The following is a 21,505-nucleotide window of genomic DNA, read 5'->3' as shown; positions in this document are numbered from 1 at the left end:
CCAACTTTCTTCTACTGTCAGTGAAGGTCAAATGTGGACACTAATGGGATATTCCTACTCTCACCAGAAAAGAAGGTACTAGTAGTGGCCTAGTGGAGGAGGACTAGAATTAATATCCTCACTCAAGGGTAACAAGGCATCCTCATCTCAGATGTCAACAGAAACCAGGCAGGGAACCTATACTTCTATACCACCACTTTCTCTTGCTGGAGCAGTGTCAGAGGAAGCTAGCTAAAACAGAAGGCTTAAATAAAACCCAGAATCTCATAGCATAGTGCTCAGAATAACAAGTTTTATTTTAAGAAAGAAAGACATCTAAGTAAATAAAATAAAAATATAATATTTAATAGATTCTAACACTAACATAACAGAGGTATTAGAATTTTTCTGAAAAGGATTTTAACTTAGTCATTATAAAAATGTTTTGAGAAACAATCATTAATGCACTTGAAGAAATGAAAAAAAAAGCATTAACAAATAGAGAACTATATTAGTCTGTTCGCACACCGCTCTAAACAACTACCCGAGACTGGGTAATTTATAAATGAAAGAGATTTAATTGACTCACCGTTCTGCATGGCTGGGGAGGCCTCAGGAAACGTACAATCACGTTGGAAGAGGAAGGAAGCACGTCCTTCTTCACAGGCAGCAGGAGGGAGAAGTGCAGAGTGAAGGGGGCAGAGCCCCTTATAAAATCATCAGATCTTGTAAGAACTCACTCACCATCATGAGAACAGCATAGGGGAACCGCCCCCATGATCCAATCACCTCCCACGAGGTCCCTCCCCCAACACATGGGGATTGCAATTCAGATTACAGTTCAAGATGAGATTTGGGTGGGGACACAGAGCGAGACCACATCAAAAACCGTAGCAAAAATATAAAATATATAAAGGAGAACCAGATGGAAAATTTAGAACCAAAAATTATATTAGCCAACTTAAAAAAAAATTGATGGATGTGCTCAACATCTGAATGCAGAGATCAGAAAGAAGAACCTATAAACTTGAATATAGAGCAATAAAAACTTGCCAATATGAGTAAGACTGAAAAATTAGATTGGAAAAAGGAACAGAGTCTCAGGGACCTGTGAAACTATTAAAAATAAATCTATATCCATGTCATTGGAATTCCACAAGGAGAAGAGAAAGAGTGAAAGACAGAGAATATTAGATTTGTCCAGTTTGTCAAAAACATAAACCTACAGTTGAGCAAACACCAAACAGACTGAACTCAAAGAATTTCCCACCAAGATACATCATAAATTTCTCAAAAATAAAGACAAAAATAACAAACATCTTAAAAGAAATGAGAAAGAAACAAAATATTATCTATAGAAAGAAAAATAATTCTAAAGGCAGCAAATATTTTATTAGCAACTATAATGACCAGAAGATAATGGCACAGTATTTTTCAAGTGTTGAAAGAAAATAACTGTTAGCTCAGAACCCTATATCCTTCTGAAGGATGTATCCACTGAAAATATGCTTCAGTAATAAAGGAACTTCATGACCATCTCAGATGAAGGAGGACCAAGATAACTTGTTGTCAAAATACCTAAAAAATGGCTAGAAAAATTTTTCTAAACTGAAAAGATAAAAGAAGGATTCATGAAACATCAGGAAGGACCAAAGATAAGAAAAGAGAAAAATATGATAAATATAATACCTTTTCCTCTAATGTTTCTAATGCTCTGCTTCATAATTAAAGCAACAAATATCACACTGTTTAATGTGTTCTTTATATGAAGGAAATATTTAAGATGATTATGTTACAATAGAAGGAGAATAGAAGGAAGAAAATGGAGGTAAGATTTCCACACTTTACTCAAAATAGCAAAACAATAACACCAGTAGACTGTGATAAGTTATGTAGATGTAATATAATAGTTACAGCGACCATCAAATATACTCAAATACACAATAGAATGCTATTTAGCCTTAAGAAAAGAAAAAAAAGTCCTGTCATTGGCAGCAACATGGTTGTACTTGGAGGACATTATATAAAGTGAAAAAAGCCAGGCATGAAAAGACAAATACCACATGATCTCACTTTGATATGAAATCCAAAAAAACTCAACTAATAAAAACAGACTAGAATGGTGGTTGCCAGGGGCTGATGGGAGGAGATGAATTGGGAAGATATTGGTCATAGAACACGAAATTTCAGTTACACAAAAAGAATAAGCTCAAGAGATCTCTTATACAACATGGCGGCTATAGTTAATAATGATGTATAGTATACTTGAAAATTACCAGGAGAGTAGATTTTAAGTATTCTCACCACAAAAAATAAGTATATGAGGTAATGTGTATATTAATTACTATATAAATTGAACCATTCCACAATGTATACGTATTTCAAAACATCATATTATACATAATAAATATATACATTTTTACTTGTCAATTAAAAATTTAAGAAGAAAATTATTAAAAAACTATAGGTAAATGAAAATGTAATTATCGAATATATTTAAGAAGCCCACAGGAAGGCAGGAAAAGAAAGCACAGAAACAAAAAGGAAAAAGAGCAAAACAGAAAGCAAAAGTTAAAATTGCAGGCTTAAGATCTAACATATCAATAATTAATATACATGGAGGTTGTCTAATCCCATCCATTAAAAGACAGGGATTGAGAGATTAGTTTTAAAAATAGTACCCAATTATATGCTATTTACTAGAAACTCACAGCAAATAAAACCATACAGGCAGATTGAGAGTTAAAGGATGGAAAAAGATATATCGCACAATCATTAATCCAAAGAAAAGAGAAGTGCCTGTATTAATATTAGATAAAATAGACTTCAGAGCAAATAAAATTACTGGATACACAGAAAAACAGTGTATATTGATAAAATGATCAACCCCCTAAGAAGTCATTGCAATCCTAAATGTTTAAACACCAGACAAAAGAGCTGCATATTATGTGAAGCAGACACTGATGATAATGAAAAGAGAATTAGACAAACGTACTATTAAACTTGAAGAATTCAACATCCCTCTCTCATCAACAGAACTAGACAGAAATCAACAAGAATGTAGAACTCAACAATACTATATCCACTGATATATCCACTGAAAATATACTTCAGTAATAAAGGAACATCATGACAATCTCAGATGAAAGTATTATCTTGAAACCAAATATCTTGTTATTATCTTGAAACCAAAACTAGAAATAAATGAAACAACAAAAGAAAATAATATTCATCAATATTAATATAACATGGCACCCAACAACAGAACAGAGTCTCTGACTGCACATGTAACATATACCAAGATAGAAGGATGAAATCCTGAGCATAAAATTCACCTCAAGAAATCCACCAAAAACCTGAAATCATACAAAGTTTGCTCTCTGGCCACAGTGGAATTAACCTAAAAAGCAGTAACAAAAAGATAACAGAAAAATTTTCAAATAATTAGAAACTCATAACACATTTCTAAATAATTCTTGGATCAAAAAGAAAATCTGAAGGGGAACAAAAAATGCGTGGCACTAAATAAAAATGAAATCATAGCATATCAAAATTTGTGAGATAGTGTTAAGGCATTTTTGTGAGAGAAATTTAAACCACTAAATGTTTACATTAGAAAAGAAAGGAAAAGTCCAAATCAATAATATAAGTTTTCTCTTCAAAAATCTAGAAAAAGAAGAGTAAAATAAACACAAATCTACTTGAATGGAATAATAAAGAGAAGAAACATGTGAAGATGAAAATAGATATTAGAGAAAAAACAATGAAATAAAAAGCTACCTCTTTGAAAATATCCATAAAATTGACAAATCTCTACTAAGACTGAAAAAGAATAAGAGAGAGAATATACAACATTTTGGCATCAGGAAGAAAATAGCGGCTATCACTACAGACCCTGCAGATACCTAAAGAATAAAAATGGAATACTATGAAGAATTCTGCACACAGAAATTTGAAAAGTTAGATGAAAAGAACCAACTTCAGGAAGAACACACTCCACAATGCATCCAATGTGAAATAGACCATTTAAATAGCTATATAACTATTAATTAAATTTGAATTCATAATATAAAATTTCCTAAATGAAGCTCTATAAGCACAGATGGCTTTACTGGAGAATTCTAACAAAGGTTTGAAGAACCTTTGTTCTAAAGAACTGTTAATACCAATTCTGTATTAGGGTTCTCTAGAGGGACAGAATAATAGGATATATGGAAATATGAAAGCGAGTTTATTAAGGAGAATTGACTCACACAGTCACAACGTAAAGTGTCACGATAGGCCGTTTGCAAGGAAGCCAGTGGTAGACCAGTCAGAGTCCCAAAACCTCAAAAGTGGGGAAGCCAGCTGAAGCCTTCAGTCTGTGGCCAAAGGCCCTGGAGCCCCTGGCAAACCACTGGTGTAAGTTCAAGAGTCCAAAAGCTGAATAATTTGGAGTCTGATGTTCGAGGGCAAGAAGCATCCAGTGTGGGAGAAAGATGAAGGCCAGAAGACTCAGCAAGTCTGCTCTTCCATCTTCTCCTGCCTGCTTTATTCTAGCCACGCTGGTAGCTAATTAGATGATGCCCACCCATATTGAGGGTGGGTCTGCCTCTCCTAGTCCACGGACTCAAATGTTAATGTTAATCTCCTTTGGCAACACCCTCACAGACACATATAGGAACAACATTTTGCATCCTTCATTCCAATCAAATTGACACTCAATATTAACCATTGCAAATTCTTTATTATCTCTTCCAGAAAATAGAAGAGGAGGGAGAATTTCCCATTTTATTTTATGAAGCTGGTATTATCTTGAAACCAAAGCTAGAAATAAATGAAACAACAAAAGAAAACTACAAAGCAACATCCTTTATAAATATACATGCAAATATTTTTTTAAATATGATCAAAGAGAATTCAGTAGCAAATAAAAACAAGGATATACTATGAGAAAATTGAGTGTATCCCAAAAATTGGGCCTGATTCAATTTTTGAAAATTAATCAGTATTGTTTACCATATTGAGTAACTAAAGAAGAAAAATCATATGATTATATAAATCAATGCAGAAAACTGTTAAAAAATGAACACCTATTTACGTTAGATACTCTCAGAAAAGTGGAAGTAAAGGAGAACTTCCTCAACTTTATAAAGGATATGTACAATACATCTCAATTAACGTGATTGTTGATGGTGAATGACCATTTAAAAGCAGGATCAATGCAAGTTTGCCTGTTCTCAGCACTCTTATTCAACACAGTGCTGGAAATTCTAGCAAGTACAAGAAGAAAGTATCTGAATAAAGGCATACAGATCAGAGTGTAAAAAAATTAAACTGTTCTTATTTGCAGATGACATAATATTCTGTGTAGAAAACTACATGGAATCTAAAAATAAATCTCCTAAAATGAATAGATGAGTAAAACAATGTCACAGAATGAAATATAAACATACAGAAATAAATGGTATTTCTACAAACTAGCAAGAAACACATAGACACAGAAATTAAATGCAATAGCATTTATAATTGCTCAAAAATGTGAAATAATTAGGTGTAAGTCTAATAAAGTTTCTATTGTCTTACATCCTGATATCCATAATCTGGTGATAAATCAAAGAAGATTGAAATAAATGGAGAGACATACTGTTTTTGTGGATTGGAAGACTCAAAGATGTCAATTCTCCCCAAACTGACATAAAGTTTAACACAATTTTTACCAAAATACAGCAAAAATTTTATATTAATACAAGAGTTTTCTAAAGTTTGTATGGAAACACAAAGGAACTATATTAGCTAAAACATTTTTTATAAACAGAAGAGAGTGAGAGGAATTAGTCTACCTGATTTCAAGACTTACAGTTACAGTAATTAATACCCTGTAGTGTTGGAGGAGAGATAGACATGTATCAATGAAACAGAATAGGGCAACCTGAAATATTCCCATTCCTACACAAATGTGCACAAGTAATGTTTGACAAAGGTGCAAAATCAATTAAATGAATAGAAGAATGCCATTTAAGCAAATGGCAATCAGGCAATTAATTGGATATCCATAAGCCAAACACTGAACATCATCCGAAATCTCATAGGTTTTACAAAAATTAACCTAAAATGGATCATTGACTTAAATGTGATATAAAAAACTATAAAATGGATAGAAGAAAATGTAAAAAAAATCAGAATTTAGAACCAAACAGAATTCTTATGCTTGACACCAAAAGTATAACCTACGTAAGGAAATATTGGTAAATAGAAGGTCATCGAAATAAAAAACTTTGTTGCTTGAAATATCTTGTAATAGAATCAAAGACAAGCTGAAGACTTAGAGAAAATATTTGCGAATTAAATATGCAAGAAAGGGATAGTATCCAGAATATAGAAAGCAATCCCAAACTTCAATAGTTTAAAAAGAGAGAGCGAGCCAACTTGAAAATGGGCAAAAGATATGAACAGTCATTTCACTGAAGTGGATATACAGATGCCAAATAAGCACACGAAAAGATGATCAACATCACAATGCAATATAATTACATACCTATCATAATGGCAAAAAGAAATAATATGGAGAACACCAAATGATAGTGATGACGGGGGGAATACTGGATCACTCATACATTGCTGGTGAGATTGTAAATGGTTCAGGCACTCTGGACAATAAACAATTTCTTAAAAAAGAAAGAACTTGCAACTACCCTATGAATCGGCAATTGTACTCTGGGGCATTTAATGCAGAAAAAAATGAAAATTTATATTCACACAAAAATCTGTATGTGAAAGTTTATAGCACCTTTATTCATCATAGTCAATGATTAGAAACAACCTGGATGTCCTTCTACAGATGAAGGAGTAAAAAATTCCTGGTACCTACTTACCATGGAGTAGTACTCAGAAATAAAAAGAAAACAAACTAATGATGCATACACACAACAAGAGAATCATACTGAATAAAAAATCCAATCCTGAAAGGTTATATACTGCATGATTCCGCTTATATAATATTATTGAGATGACAAAAGTTATAAAATGAAGAAAAAAATAGCAGTTACCAAACATTAAGAATGGAATGAAGGGGGAAGGACGGGAGTGTGACTATAGAAAGACAACATAAGGGATCCTTATGGTGATGACAATGTTCTATAACTTGACTTTATCAATGTTAATATCCTCATTGTGCTGTCATACAACACTTTTGCAAGATTTTATAATTACAAGAAACTAAAGGGTACCATGGGATCTCTCTTCATTATTTTTTACAACTACATGTGAATCTACAATAATCTCAAAATGAAGATTAATTTTAAAATACAGAATAAAATGAATTATATTATCCCTGGCCTTATAATTTCCATTCTCTGGATGCCTTTCCCTTACCTTAATTTCTCCCTTCTTACTCTCTCCATCTTCTTTTCTCTCCTTTTTTTTTTGAGACACCGTCTTGCTCTGTTGCGCAGGCAGGAGTGCAGGGGTGCAATCTCAGCTCACTGCAACCTCCATCTCCCGGGTTCAAGCAGTTCTTCTGTCTCAGCCTCCCGAGTAGCTGGGATTACAGGCGTGCAGCACTACGCCTGGCTAATTTTCTAATTTTTGTATTTTTAGTAGAGACAGGGTTTCACCATATTCGTTAGGTTGGTCTCGAACTCGTGACCTCAGGTGATCCATCCGCCTTGGCCTCCCAAAATGCTGGGATTACAGGCGTGAGCCACCATGCCCAGATCTGTTTAATTTTCTTAGACACATCACGTGTCAGACCACTTGTCCTACTCCACAAGTTTTCTCAGTCTCAACTCCTCAAATCTTCAACTACATGCTCTGACTCCACTGCAGCCACAGCCAATCAACTACATGAATGTTTTGAGCTCAGTCAGTCACTTTCCAAAGTCCCTGGTCCCTTTTTCTGCCACTTCTGGACTCTAGTGAAGTGCTACAATGGACGAGGCAACTCTAAAATGCAGAGCAGTTTTCAAAGTTTGTGGGACAAACTTTTAAAAAGGGTGGAGGGGCAGGGGCAGAATGAATGAGATCCACGTAGGTAAATTTCCTGTTACTCCTCCTGGTAGACTGCTTAAGGAATGGTTCTGGCTGTGTCTCCTTGTGGCTCGTTGTAAATCATTGACTTGTATGGTAATAAGCTTCTGGCTTTGCTTGCTGTTTTTCCATACCTTACCCCCGTACTTTTCTTCATTTTTGCTGGGCTGGGAGTGAACCTCTATAAAATATAATCAGCAGTTAAACCCTGATTCGGTATTTGTTTTTCAGGAAATACATCTTATTAATTTTTATAGTTTCCACTCCCATACACATAGTATTTTCTATGAATTTCTAGACTAAGGCAGCCAAGAAATATTTCACCTCTGTTTAATTCTTTGGGTTTATTCTTGTTATTTTTTATGATAACAACAAACTAATTCGGAAACAGCATAGCATAGTGGTTTATAGAACTAATTTGAGAGTCAGAAATTCCTTGCTTTAACATTTACCACTTGTTTGCCTTTGAGTAAACTATTCAAATTTTAGGAGCATGAGTAAATTGGTAATAATAATATCAATGTCACAGAATTTTTAGGAGGATGAAATAAATCATGTTTAGAAGCACATATGGACTATCTAATCTGTAATTAATATTACAGATGCTCTATCTTTTTCCATGTTCTTCTCAGCAATGCTTTTAACCAGTTATAGTTTTGTGGCTTTGTCATCAGGGATCTTCTTGCTTCAGCATATAATTTTTTTAATATATGTGTTTGTTTTAGGATCGCTTCTCAAACTGCCACCTTGATAACGGACCACAAAACAGTACTTGAATGCCTGGTAGCCAAGTCTTTATAGTGCTAACCATGGAGACATAGTCCAGTTACGTCACCTCTTCCTGTTAGCTTTACTCTTCCTATATGTAAAATGAATATAATGAGATATTATGAGAGTTAAACATAGCAGTGTGTCCAATAAATACTCATGGTGATCACAACTTCAGGTGACCTTCTTTCCTTCCTTCCTTCCTTCCTTCCTCCCTCTCTCCTCCCTTTCCTCCCTCCCTCCCTCCTTTCCTCCCTCCCTCCCTCCCTTCCCTCCCTCCTTCCTTCCTTCCTTCCTTCCTTCCTTCCTTCCTTCCTTCTTAGTATTTCATCTTGCCTTGAGGTGCTACATCTCTGTGGGTAAAATTTTCATATATGATTTTATTTTAGTATTTCAGTAACTGATATTCCATGAATTTATGGCGTAGAAACACCTGTTTATGGTGTTGTTTTTTTAATTTCACAGTGCTACAATAAGGCACTAGTATTTTTATATATTAATATATAGATATAAGCAAAAGACACCAGGGTATGGGGTTCTTGATGAATGCTTTTACGTATTTTCCCCAAAATGGTTTTAAACATTCAGTATCATATCTCTTTTCTTATTAGTGAATGTTTGATGTGCATATGAAAGGATATCATTGCCGATGATTTTAAAACATAAATTATATGGCATCTGTTGGTATGTTGTAAAAAAGGGGGAAAAAAGATGCATAACTACTGAATGTAGCTATTTAGGAATGCACTTAGTGTAAAAATATGAGAAAGATGTAGGGAGAAAAAGAACTGAAGAAAATTAATAAAACAAAAAATAAAAGGAAACCACTTAAAGAAGCATTGTACAGCTCTTCTTCCTTCCAAGACTGAAATGTGATATTAACTGTAACTGCCAATCACTATAGCTTTATTTAAGTACATTAGCCATGGAGAAGAGTAATAAATTTAATACTAGCTTGTTTCTGATATTGAGTTACTTACTAATGTGAGTGGCAGTAGAATTACTGTGATCAAATGAACACATTTACGTGCACCTGTGTAATTTAAGTGAAATGTTAAATCACAAAAATGTAAACAACAGTGTGTGCTATTTGTCAGAAACTTCCAGGGAAAATTGTCAACTAGGACTTTATAGCTGCTCTGAGAAATAAGTGCATGCATCTAGAGTCAGCAGCTGCCTTAAGTATTTCTGTGATAGGTCTTGCCTTGAATTTTTGTTAAGATACTAGGACCCAAACACCTGACTTCCAGGATGCTGCTTCAGGTTGTGTGTATTGACAAAGAGACCTAATTTATTAATTAGCTTATCCAGTTAAAATTCGCCTTGTTTTTTATACTTTACATCTGCTCTCAACCTTTTCTTCTATATTGAAAAATCAGAAAACTGGAAAGAAAGATTTATAGCATACATATTTAAACTCTATGTATAAATAGGATTTAACTTAATCTTCTAGACAAAATTGAACATTTTAAAAACTAAGATGAACATGGTAGTTAGGAGCAACTGTCAAATAAATTTTTCACCTACAGCAGTGTCATCCAATAAAAATATAATATGAACCACATATATAATTTAAAAATTTTTAGTAGCTATGTTTCAGAAAAGTGAAAAGAATCAGACAGGTATTTTAGACTTACAGCATATCTTAGTGTGAACTAGTATCATTTCAATGCTTAATACCACATGTACTGAGTAATGACCATTGGAAAGCACAGATCTAGAATCTAGACATAATATAAGCTTAAGTGGTATACAATTTTAAGAACTGCTGTGGGATTTTTCTGTGCAATTATAGATAACTGTAACACTAAGCAATAATTAGAAAGTGTTTGGAACAAAAATTATTCAAAATTTTAGTATTTCAGAGGCAGAGTTTGAATATGACATACTTGTGGATGGAAAGAAAGCTGTAATAGGAGATTACTTGCTTTACATTTTAAACTTAATGATTTGTCAAGATGACATAAAGACGCAATCAGGCTGAGGTATGGAAAATAATTTATGTCACTGAATTTGCAACTCAATAATATTAGGGTTAAAATTAGAACTGAATTAAATTAAGTTTTCTTGTTAGTTTTTATATACCATACAAACTAGAATGTAAAGATCGATGAAGGAAGAGAAGACTTCTTCTTGAACAACTCATGATTAAGTGTGTGAAGAGTGTGATCTGTTTGAAAGGGATAACTTAAACAAAAACAAAATCCAACTAAGTCTAAAACGATTTAATTTATAAATATTATTAGTTCTTAAAAGTAAGTAGGATTGCCGGGCGTGGTGGCTCACGCCTGTAATCCCAGCACTTTGGGAGGCCGAGGCTGGGGGATCACCTCAGGTCAGGAGTTCGAGACCAGCCTGACCAACATGGAGAAACCCCGTCTCTACCAAAAATACAAAATTAGCTGGGTGTGGTGGCCCGTGCCTGTAATCCCATCTACTCAGGAGGCTGAGGCAGAAGAATCGCTTGAACCCGGGAGGCAGAGGTTGCGGTGAGCTGAGATCACGCCATTGCACCCCAGCCTGGGCAACAAGAGTGAAACTCCGTCTCAAAAAAAAAAAAAAGTCAGTAGGATGACTTATCATAGCAATAAATTTTAACAGAGGAAAAACTTTATTTTTTTTATTTTTAATCATTAAAAATTATTTTTCATATCTTGAGACAAAGAATGTAATTTGAAAACTTTTTAAAAATAAACAGTCTGATATGTAACAAAGGCATATCCAAACATGCTTCTACTGTATAGGTTTTTTAAAATTCACAACTTTGTAAGATGGTTTGTTTTATAAATTATACTCTCTCCTCATCATATAAACAAAGAGGTTCAAAGACTTCTTACAGACATACGATGTGGTCATAATATTTTGTGAATGGGATAGGATATGAAATTATTAATATACTTTCAAATTGGTAAATATTACATAGAAGATATACTCAAGGATATGTCAAATTGCTAATAGTTGTTTTTGGTCATTTCTTTCTATTTTTTTACTTTTTGACGTTTTAAAAGAGTAATTTTAATTTAATAATAAAGCCAATGAGGCTTATCTCATCATACAAAGAAAACATAAATTGTTGCATTTGCATTCATAAAAAGTAAAAAATTTCTCTTAATCAAAAATATCCAAAGAGAAAAAGACAAAAGTCTGGGATAACTATATGTGACAAATATAATAAGAAATTAATAGCCTTACTGTACAAAAAATTAAAACAGATTAAAAAGATTATAAGAAAAGAATAGTCAAAACAAAAGGAAAATAACACAAAAAAATCAACCTCACTAATAACCAAATGAATGATAATTTTAACCTTGAAATATCATTTTCAAACATTAATTCAGTAAATTTTTTTAAATAACAAATATATATTATTAGAAAACATTAAATAAAACACTCCATTTATTCACTGTTGGTGGAAATACAAGTTGGCATAAATTGTCTGGGACATAATTTGACAAGACTATCCATAACTCTACAGAAATCTTGCCTTTATCCTAAAGATGTACTAAAAAATATTGCACTAAAATTTAAGTATGAGGCATTTATTCCAATTTTATTCTGTTTCTATTTTAAATAAAATATTTAAATGTTAAAAAATTACAACAGCAAAGTAAATAATGGTATGTTCACTAAAATGAACATTATCCAGTTATTAAAAATAATGTTTTCAAGGAATATAAAAAGTTTGCAATCTTAGTAAAAACAACAGAAAAAAATCTGTTTATTAACCATTAACATAGCAGCAAAAACTAACCACGCTTTAAAAGAAATAAGTAAAAAATAATCAAAATTGTAAATTAGTGGTTACTGTATTATATGCCTTGCCAAGCATTCATGAAGTGAAACCTCTTCAATGTTTTAATTAATGTTTTAAGTCATCTAAAATTTAATCAAGTACTTTATAAATAACATTGAAGTTGATTAAGTTTTTAAAAGACTTTGTGAGGGTTTATGAAAGCAGAAGGCTAAAGCCACATACCATGTGAGAAATATTCATCTATCTTGGTATGCTGAAAATGGCTAAAATAATGTATGGAAAACAATATAGTAGTGTATTGTGATGTGTTCTTTGTCAGTAAATAATGTTGAAAGAGGTAGAAGCCTTATTGCTGAAGATTTAAAGAAACCAGTCTTACAGCGAATTATGTAGGGTGAAAGGTTTGCAGTACAGCAGGATCAAAGTAAGGAAGTTTCTACACACTTTGAATTATGCTAGATATTATTTTTTTCAATTATAACATGAATAAACTACTCTTTATGAGCACTCAAAGAAAGATACTATTTCCCTAAGAAATAACTTAATGAAAACAATAGTAAAACTGTGCTGTAGCTGCTTTTATATGACTAAAAATAAAAGAAAACCATTGTGATATGTTGCAGAGTTAGCACTTCAGTTGAATTCATTCACTGTATCATGCCCAGGAAAACTTTCATAGCAGAGATTTTAAGCCAGAAATATAAAGTGCTACAAAATATCATTAGTTTTAATTCTTTGATCAAAATAAGCCGCTTTAAATGTAGTTAACTCTTTAAATAAGTGTGTTATAAAATTCAACATAATTATCAAAATTCAACATAATTATCAAAACAGATCAACAACATAATTATCAAAACAGATCTATTCAAACAGCAGAGATCTTAAAAGAGTTGCTGATCTTTAGAATAAGGTATGTGTTCTTTTTCAAAAATCAAGTGTTTCAAATTTACTTTTCTCTGCTGACAAGCACTGCCAGTAATATGCTAGCCACTTAACAGATAAAGGCAATATTTTAATAGTAAGCAAGTAGTAATTGTTTTTGAAAGAATATCATATTATGGACTGTACATTTTGAAGACTAGCATTTTGAAGTTTTTCTGCCATTATATGATTTGCTGCTCAAACTAATAGACTAGCCTTATATAGTCATATCTGTACATTAGAAATAGGAAATATGATTTTCAAAATTTTAGTATCCTTTAAATTAAATGATTTTATGGAGTCATGAACTTGTTCATCACATATAAAAACATAACACCTTCAGATTTATTTAAAAGCACAATTAATTTTTTAAAAAAAACTGTACAGTATGCCTGAACAATTGAATAACTGGACAATGGATTTGAGTAGTGAGTGTTATGATTTAGAAATGCAGTCAGTGATGCAAGCCTCCCTTCTGGATCCATGTTTCTTTGTAAAATACCTATTTTGGCTATGATAGCCATTCAAACAATGTAGTTAAATAAACAACTTAGAAGCAGATTGCTATATCACAAAATATTGAAGCAATAATTTCATTGCTATTTAATGGTACTGTTATAATTTATAATATATTAAAAACAATTTTGTAGAGACAAAAATTTTAAAATAGTATTTCATTGTTACATTTAAATTTCTGTTATTAAATGCTTTAGCATTTTTAATGTCAGTACAATAGTATATCTTTAAAGTACATGTTAATAAATATACATATGCTGTGGTACATTTTTTGCAATTTATATTGTCTGACTACTGCTCTATCATTAGCTTGGCAAAGGGCAATCTCTACCTGGCCCAAATGAGTTCACACAGTCTTGAGGCCAACAGCCTCGTAGGAATAAAGACTGTGCTTTTGCTGGTCACTTTTCTCTATCATATGTCTTACCCTCATAAACTTTACAGAGAACAACAGGTTATTCTGTAAAAGTTATTTAGAATTTCAGTATGTGGCCAAACATTAATTTCATATGACCCCACCAATATTTCATGTGAGAAAAATTAGTATATAAAACATTTATATTTATATGGTTTTAGTTATGAAAAGATATATATATACAAGTTCATACAAAAATTAGGGGGCAATATACTAAATAGTTTATATACTAAATTATACTGTATACTACATAGTAGAATTAATGGTAACTCCTATCGTCATTTGTGTAATTAGTCATGTTTTAAGTTTGTGAAAATAAGAAATAAAACCGGGTATTAGGAAGTATAATCAGCTCAATTGTTTTCAGTATTTATTTTCCTACAATAGTATAGACCTGGTCTAAGTTCTTATTTATGTGAAAATAAATAAATATGCAGATTATCACTACAGGTTATATAGTGACAAAATATTCACGAGGGAAGAGTATCTCCCAAGGAAAGAAATGTGAGTGCTCTTCATTCTCCTACATGTTCAGCAGTACTAACGACTCAGACCCTTCAGGAATGAATGTTTGAGTCATTCCACTGAGCAAAGAACCACAACCAGCTGAGGTGTGTGCTGAGTGTGAAGGAAATATGAAATAGATTGAAAGAAGATAGTTATTTACAAGGTGCAACCATGTGACCAGTTTCAGAAAAGAGGACTGTAATAGTCATGAGTATTTTTTGTTTGTTTTGACATGAATATGTTTATATATATATACGTGTGTGTATATATATATATATATATATACGTGTGTGTATATATATATATATATATACAAAATATTGTTGCTTTATCACCTCTCTGATTTTCTTATTATTTATCTCAGTATTTAATTTACAGGATATCAAAGGAGAAGAGTAGTAACCACTCAAAGACTTCATATACTTTTCTGGAGAACAGCTTAGCCTATTTTTGACTGAACATGAGATAGTTGTATCATATTATGCAGAAGTATAACTCTGTTACTGTCTGTATTTGGAGATTCAGTGAGGTTTTAAGATATGTTTATAGATGTCAAGTTGAGAAAAGGTGAACTGCAGTGGCTTTTGATGTATCAAATTTGCTCTTCTATACTATAGTTTCCAGAGTTCCCTTTCTACTACTTTTACAGTTAAACTGAGCTTCAAGGGATGTTCTCTTGCAAAAGTTGAATATTGGAAGGAAGCCGTCATTTTGTAGCATGCATATACCTTCTTCTAGTTATTCAATAAAACAATAAACTAGTTGCTACTTTAAAGAGAGTTTTGCAGATGTGATTAAAGTATTTGATCAATTAACTATAAGTTAATCAGTTGCGCAGTCTTTAAAAGAAGGTTTAGGCCTTCTCTGAGTTAAGAGAACACTGCCTGTAAACAACATATTTTAGATTGGGACTCCATCCCACTTGTAATTTCCCTTCTTGGTTGTCTGCTCTAAAGATTTCAGATTTGTTTACATATATATATCCTCACATATTTACCCCAAAATATATATGTTTGGGTAAATACGCGGAGATAGATAGATATATCCATCCTACTAATTCTGCTTCTCCGATCAAACCCTGACAAATATAAGCATTGTTAAGAAAGATTTCTAGTCAAGAGGTATCTTTGTTATCATATATATAACAAAGGCAATAGCATTAACAACAACATACAGCCTGTTAACCCATCAACTATTTTTCAATAAATGCATCTTTCAATATCATAGTTTCAAATCCTAGATGGAGTTAGTATCTAAGTTTCAACATATATTTAACACATTGCTTGTTTCTGTTACAAAATATTATCTATCATTAATCAGAAAGATAATTATTTTGTTATTGTTTACATTCTAATAGTGCAGGTTTATTGTTTCATAATTTAGGAGGGAATTGTCAATTTATGTATTGAACACTATAAATAACATAATAGAGCTAAATACTAATTTGATTATATACTTATATTTCCATTTTCTGCAGGCATGGTAACTACAAACCATGCTTTCAAGGTCCTTGTGACATTATCAATCTATTAATTATCTTATTTTATTTGACTCCACTGTACAGACTCCACAGGAAGTATTTGATCCAGGACGATTTAGTGACCTCTCTCAAATGGCTAAGATGGGAACCAGGGGAAAAAAAATGCAGCGAGCTACATAGTAAGAGGGCATATTAACCTTAACTGCTTTGACATCAAGATACTGCTCTTTGTTTCATGGTGTAAGGGATAAATGAAATAAGAAAACAAGATAAAATAGTTGACTAACTCACATTGAGATAAATTTTGTTTTAAGCCCTTTCCGATTAAAGAAGTGCATTATCTCACACTTTACAAAGAAATATACTTTTAAAAAATAACATAAAGGGAATCTCTAAAATTAACATTAAATCCAAATATTCAGTCATTCAGCTCAACTTCAACCAATTAGCAATTTTCAGAATTAGGATCAGACCCCAGGACTAACTGGCCAGTTTTTGGGCTACAATACAATGTTGGGTTTCCTTTTACTAGGGCATCTAGCTGATGTGCCTACCTTCTAGGTGCTGTTCCAGGTTCTGAGAGTGTGAAATGACTGGCCTGCGTCCTATGCAAGCATTAACTCTAGTTGATTTTCTAAGACCAATCCCTTACAGGTGTATGAATAAGTATGTCATAGTAAAGATCCCCATTAGCTAGTTTGCAGCAGAACTCTGAATTCCCAAAGTAGGGAGGAGCTTTCCTCATCCATCCTTGCTGCTCTTCTTAGACCAGACTGTAAAGCCTCTGCCTTTCTTGTTTTTTCCGTTCTCTGATACAAGGCGCACGCACGCACACACACACACACACACACACACACACACACACACAGAGTTGTTCTAGATAAAATCCCAAGATTCTCCTTGCATTATTACACTGGACTCCAGCTGAACTCTGGTTCTGTACCAAAAGAAGAATCATGTTACCTTCTTCCTGATCTGCAGGGAAAATATAACTAAAAACAGTGTTCATAAATTTGGAAATAGAAAAATACTATGATTATATCATCTAACCTACTAAATAATTATGATATATCCAACAGAGTAAAATGTTTGCTTCTTCAAATGAGTTTAAAAATGCAATAATTTAAGCATATGGATATTTATCACAATTTAGATTGGCAATTTATATATATGTATATAAATACACATATACAGCTGATCTTCATTATTCATGGTAATCATGTTTTATAAAGCCATTATGAACACTAAATTAAATACTAAATTTTTGTTCCTAGGAGAAATTGTATGTGTATATATATATATATATCTGCATATATATATATATGTATGTATGTATATACACACTCATTTCTCATAGATTATAATCTTAAATCTTAAAAACAACAAATCCTGGCCAGGCATGGTGGCTCATGCCTGAAATGCCAACACTTTGGGAAGCCGAGGCGGGCAGATCACATGAGGTCAGGAGTTCAAGACCAGCCTGGCCAACATGGTGAAACCCCATCTCTACAAAAGTAGCCAGGCAGGGTAGTGCATACCTGTAATCCTAGCTATTTGGGAGGCTGAGGCAGGAGAGTCACCTGAACCCGGGAGGCGGAGGTTGCAATGAGCCGAGATTGCACTATTGCACTCCAGCCTGGGCAACAAGAACAGCGAAACTCTGCCTCAAAAAAAAAAAAAAAATTGGAATAGTTTATTTTCTTTATTTTACAAAGGAGAAAACAAGATTCAAAAGTATGAAGTGACTTGCATAAAACCATGCCCCTTAACAGGTGCCAGAGTGGGGATCTAAACACTGACCAACTGGTCCGAGACCAGAGCTTTGTGTACTACACTGCACCACCTGTGACCTTCTCCATCCTCTTGTCATCTTTATATGAAAGCTGAGACAAGAAGGCCTTGTTCCTCCTTAGCTGGAACTTGCCCAATAGCTGACTCAAATGTTTCTCTGTTTCTGTGCATGTCCACAAATGACTGCAAAAGCACTGCTAGTATTGATTTTGACATTATAAATACATTTTAGCAAGTAGGCAAATTCACAAATATAGAATCTGCAAATAATGAGGATCAGTTGTATATATGGTCAGTAAACACAAGTCAGTAAATTCAAATTAGTAAAATATCATGCTTTGAAAGATGTAAATAGACAGAAATGTCAAAATTTATAATAAATATGGGATTATGAATAAATGTGTTAACTACCTTATATTTTCTAAAATGAAAATATACTAACTGTAAAATAATGCTTTACTAGAATAAGCAATTTTGATTCTCTGCTCTAGAGAATAACTTAAACCTCATTAGAAGGATCCAGATCTTCAAACTGCATTTTTTTAAACTAAATAAAGCTGACATTTAATTATCCACTTTGGAGTATTCATATTAAATTACACAGTATGGATAATCAAAAGTTGTTAACTTCATTGTAAACTAAAGGAACTAAAACATTAAATGAAGACATTATTATTCTAAGTGAATATTTTTATTTTCAGAAGCATAAATTTCTTTGTACATTTTTGTTATCTTGTTTGAGTGGTTTATTTTTTATTAATGTGTGTGTATGTGGATGTGTGTGTGTGTCTTTCACTACCAAGGAAAGGCAGAATTTAGAAGGTAAAGAGGAAAATGAATAAGAAAGAAACAAATTTCACAGTGATATTTCAGCAATACATTTAATTTTTATTCTAATGTTCTAAGCAATATATGGAAATGACTGCCTTTTATAAAAGCAATTTTCTTTCTGGCTTGATGAAAGTAAAAAATCCCTGTATGTTCAAATTCATTTCAAACTTCAAAGGACAGAACAGCCTTGGCGTTGGCGTGGTTCTTGCAAGCAGTTGGGTAAATTGACTACATAATGAGTCCTTGGCTGTTCCTAACCAAAACTTTGTTGGACAGGTTCATTTACAATCCTCAAACAGAATGACCTTCCATCTGGCTTAATGGCCCCTGGATTGTTGCAAATGCGACCTGACATTTCCTTATGGGTGAGTTATTAAATTATATCACAGAACACAATAACATAATTTGGTTTCAGAGCCTAAGTGAAAGTGATAGTCCAGCAGATTAAGATGTAAAATTCCTTTGCAAAATTAAGTTATTTATAATCTGATGCATACCTCCTTGTTTTATCTGCCATATAATATAATTACTTTCCACAGTACAGTAGCTGCATAAACTGACAATGCTGACAGAACAGAAATGGCATTTGAAGAGGAGAAAAGAACTTCAGTGGTCAGGTAACTGACTTTTATAGTTATCTTTCTAAACTGAAATCACTTGCAATTTTTGCTTTTCTTTTCCTTAATGGAATTGATCCATTAAGCAGTGCTTCTCTCTTTTGCCTAATAGTATTAGACATACTTAACTCTATGAGCTACAGTTTCTTAATTCATCCTGAAATATCTGCTTTGACATGACTAATACCAATATATTTTTAAATTTAGGGTTTTATCTATTTAGCTGCTTCTATCAGCTGTGGTTTAGTGAAAAATAAACCAATGTCTCATTTGTTACTGTATCGGATATTGGAATTACTAACTGTGACTCTTGAATGGTTTGGATAAATTTCGAAGACCAATAAAGCTAAAAGAACAACATATTTCTACAATTATTCATAAACAATGTGAAATTTCCTTTAGTCAGATTTTTTACCATTAAGAAAAGAAAGATTTGAAGGTAGGATTTGCCTATAGCGACAACTAGAATTTTCATTCTAACAGCTTCTTCTGGTGTACTTCACAGTGAAGAACTCTGCTCTGCCTGTGTTTAGTCTCTTTTGTAGAATTTTCTAACTTTCCAAAGCATTTACCCTTATTGTGTTCACTCACAGGTGCTGTTTATCATCAGCACAGTTTTAGTTGAATATTCATTCAAGCAAATTTTTTTTAGCATCTACTAATCAGGCACTGTGCTAGGTTTTATAAAAATAAAGATAGCAATAGAAATAATGACAATATAAACTAAAATGTGGTATAATACAAGATCCACTAGGGTAGAGATCTATCTTAATTCACAGGTGGGCTCCCAAGTGACTAAGATGCACCTGAAACATAAGAGGAGTTCAGTAAACATTTGTGGAATAGCACTTACTGTGTGTTCCACTTGCATATTCTCATCGAACTTTTAAGATGTCCCTACTGGTAGATACTATTTTTCATATGAGGAAATTAATGCAAAAATATGTTAAATTACTCTTCCAACATCTTGTCTGATAATAGCCAATCATGTATTGAAGCCAGAGTCTGATTCCAGCGACTGTTCTTTGAGCAATTATCTTATTGCTTCTTCCTACCCTCAGGAAGCACACTCACAAGTTTATTCTGATGAAGACATCCAAAATTAAGTTTAGTAGATGATCTTTGCACATTTATGAGGGCATTTTTACACTTAGCTCTAATCTAGATCCATGATGGCACTACATAAATTACAAGAAGTTTCAACTCCTTGCCAAAACCAATTTGAGTAACTTCACTTCAAGGAATATCGTTCCTACATCACTGACTTTATCAACAGTTAATTCTTTGCACATTCTATCTTCCAAACTACATCACTTATAGTTTTAGTGCTAAGATTAAAGCTGATTTCCTGCATTAGGCATTTCCTCATTTAACAGTATTTACTAGTTCATGCACCTCTTAATTTAATTGGACTGTCTATATAAATCCAAATAACATTACATCAGAAGGAAAGCATCAAACTTATGTGAGGTAATGAAACCTTACAAAATGAATATTTTTCTTCTTTCTAAATTGTTGAATAACAGCATTTCTACTGATTACCTGTCTTTCCCCACTCCTCAAAATATAAAAAATACACACTCTGTCACACATGTGTATTATCGTTTTATTTTGGAAGGGTTAGAGATTTGAACTAGTGACCATAATATTTCTTAAGATCATCACATACCCTAAATAAATACAGAAACCAGGTCTTCTCTACACTGTTAACGTTTGCACATGGTTCCTTCTTGAGAGTTAGAGGAACCCAGAGAGTGCTCAATAAATGCCATAGTTATTTCTACATCATGGCATTTAAAGCTTGAATCTTACTTTCCAAACTAAAGCTAAGATTTTCTTTGTAACTCTTTAGAAAAACTATAAGACAAGTAATCAATGTTTTACACCTGAAGATACAGACTCTGAAGTTTAAAAAAATA

The 21,505-nt window shown here is 32.8% G+C and overlaps 1 long non-coding RNA gene across 2 annotated transcripts in view; it reads right to left on the bottom strand.

The window, feature by feature from the left end:
• The window catches only part of LOC129524506 (uncharacterized), a 51,977-nt gene that overhangs the window by 22,135 nt on the left and 8,337 nt on the right, over nucleotides 1-21,505 (bottom strand). For both annotated transcript variants that reach the window (XR_008668255.2, XR_008668254.2), the window contains exon 3: nucleotides 7,333-8,165. This is a non-coding gene — a long non-coding RNA (uncharacterized lncRNA). The remainder of the gene's footprint in view (nucleotides 1-7,332; nucleotides 8,166-21,505) is intronic.

The sequence above is a fragment of the Gorilla gorilla genome, chromosome 13, assembly GCF_029281585.2.
Source record: "Gorilla gorilla gorilla isolate KB3781 chromosome 13, NHGRI_mGorGor1-v2.1_pri, whole genome shotgun sequence".
NCBI classification, from domain to species: Eukaryota; Metazoa; Chordata; class Mammalia; order Primates; family Hominidae; genus Gorilla; species Gorilla gorilla.
The sequence above is the reverse complement of the archived record's forward strand: the minus strand, read 5'-3'. Positions and strand labels throughout refer to the sequence as shown.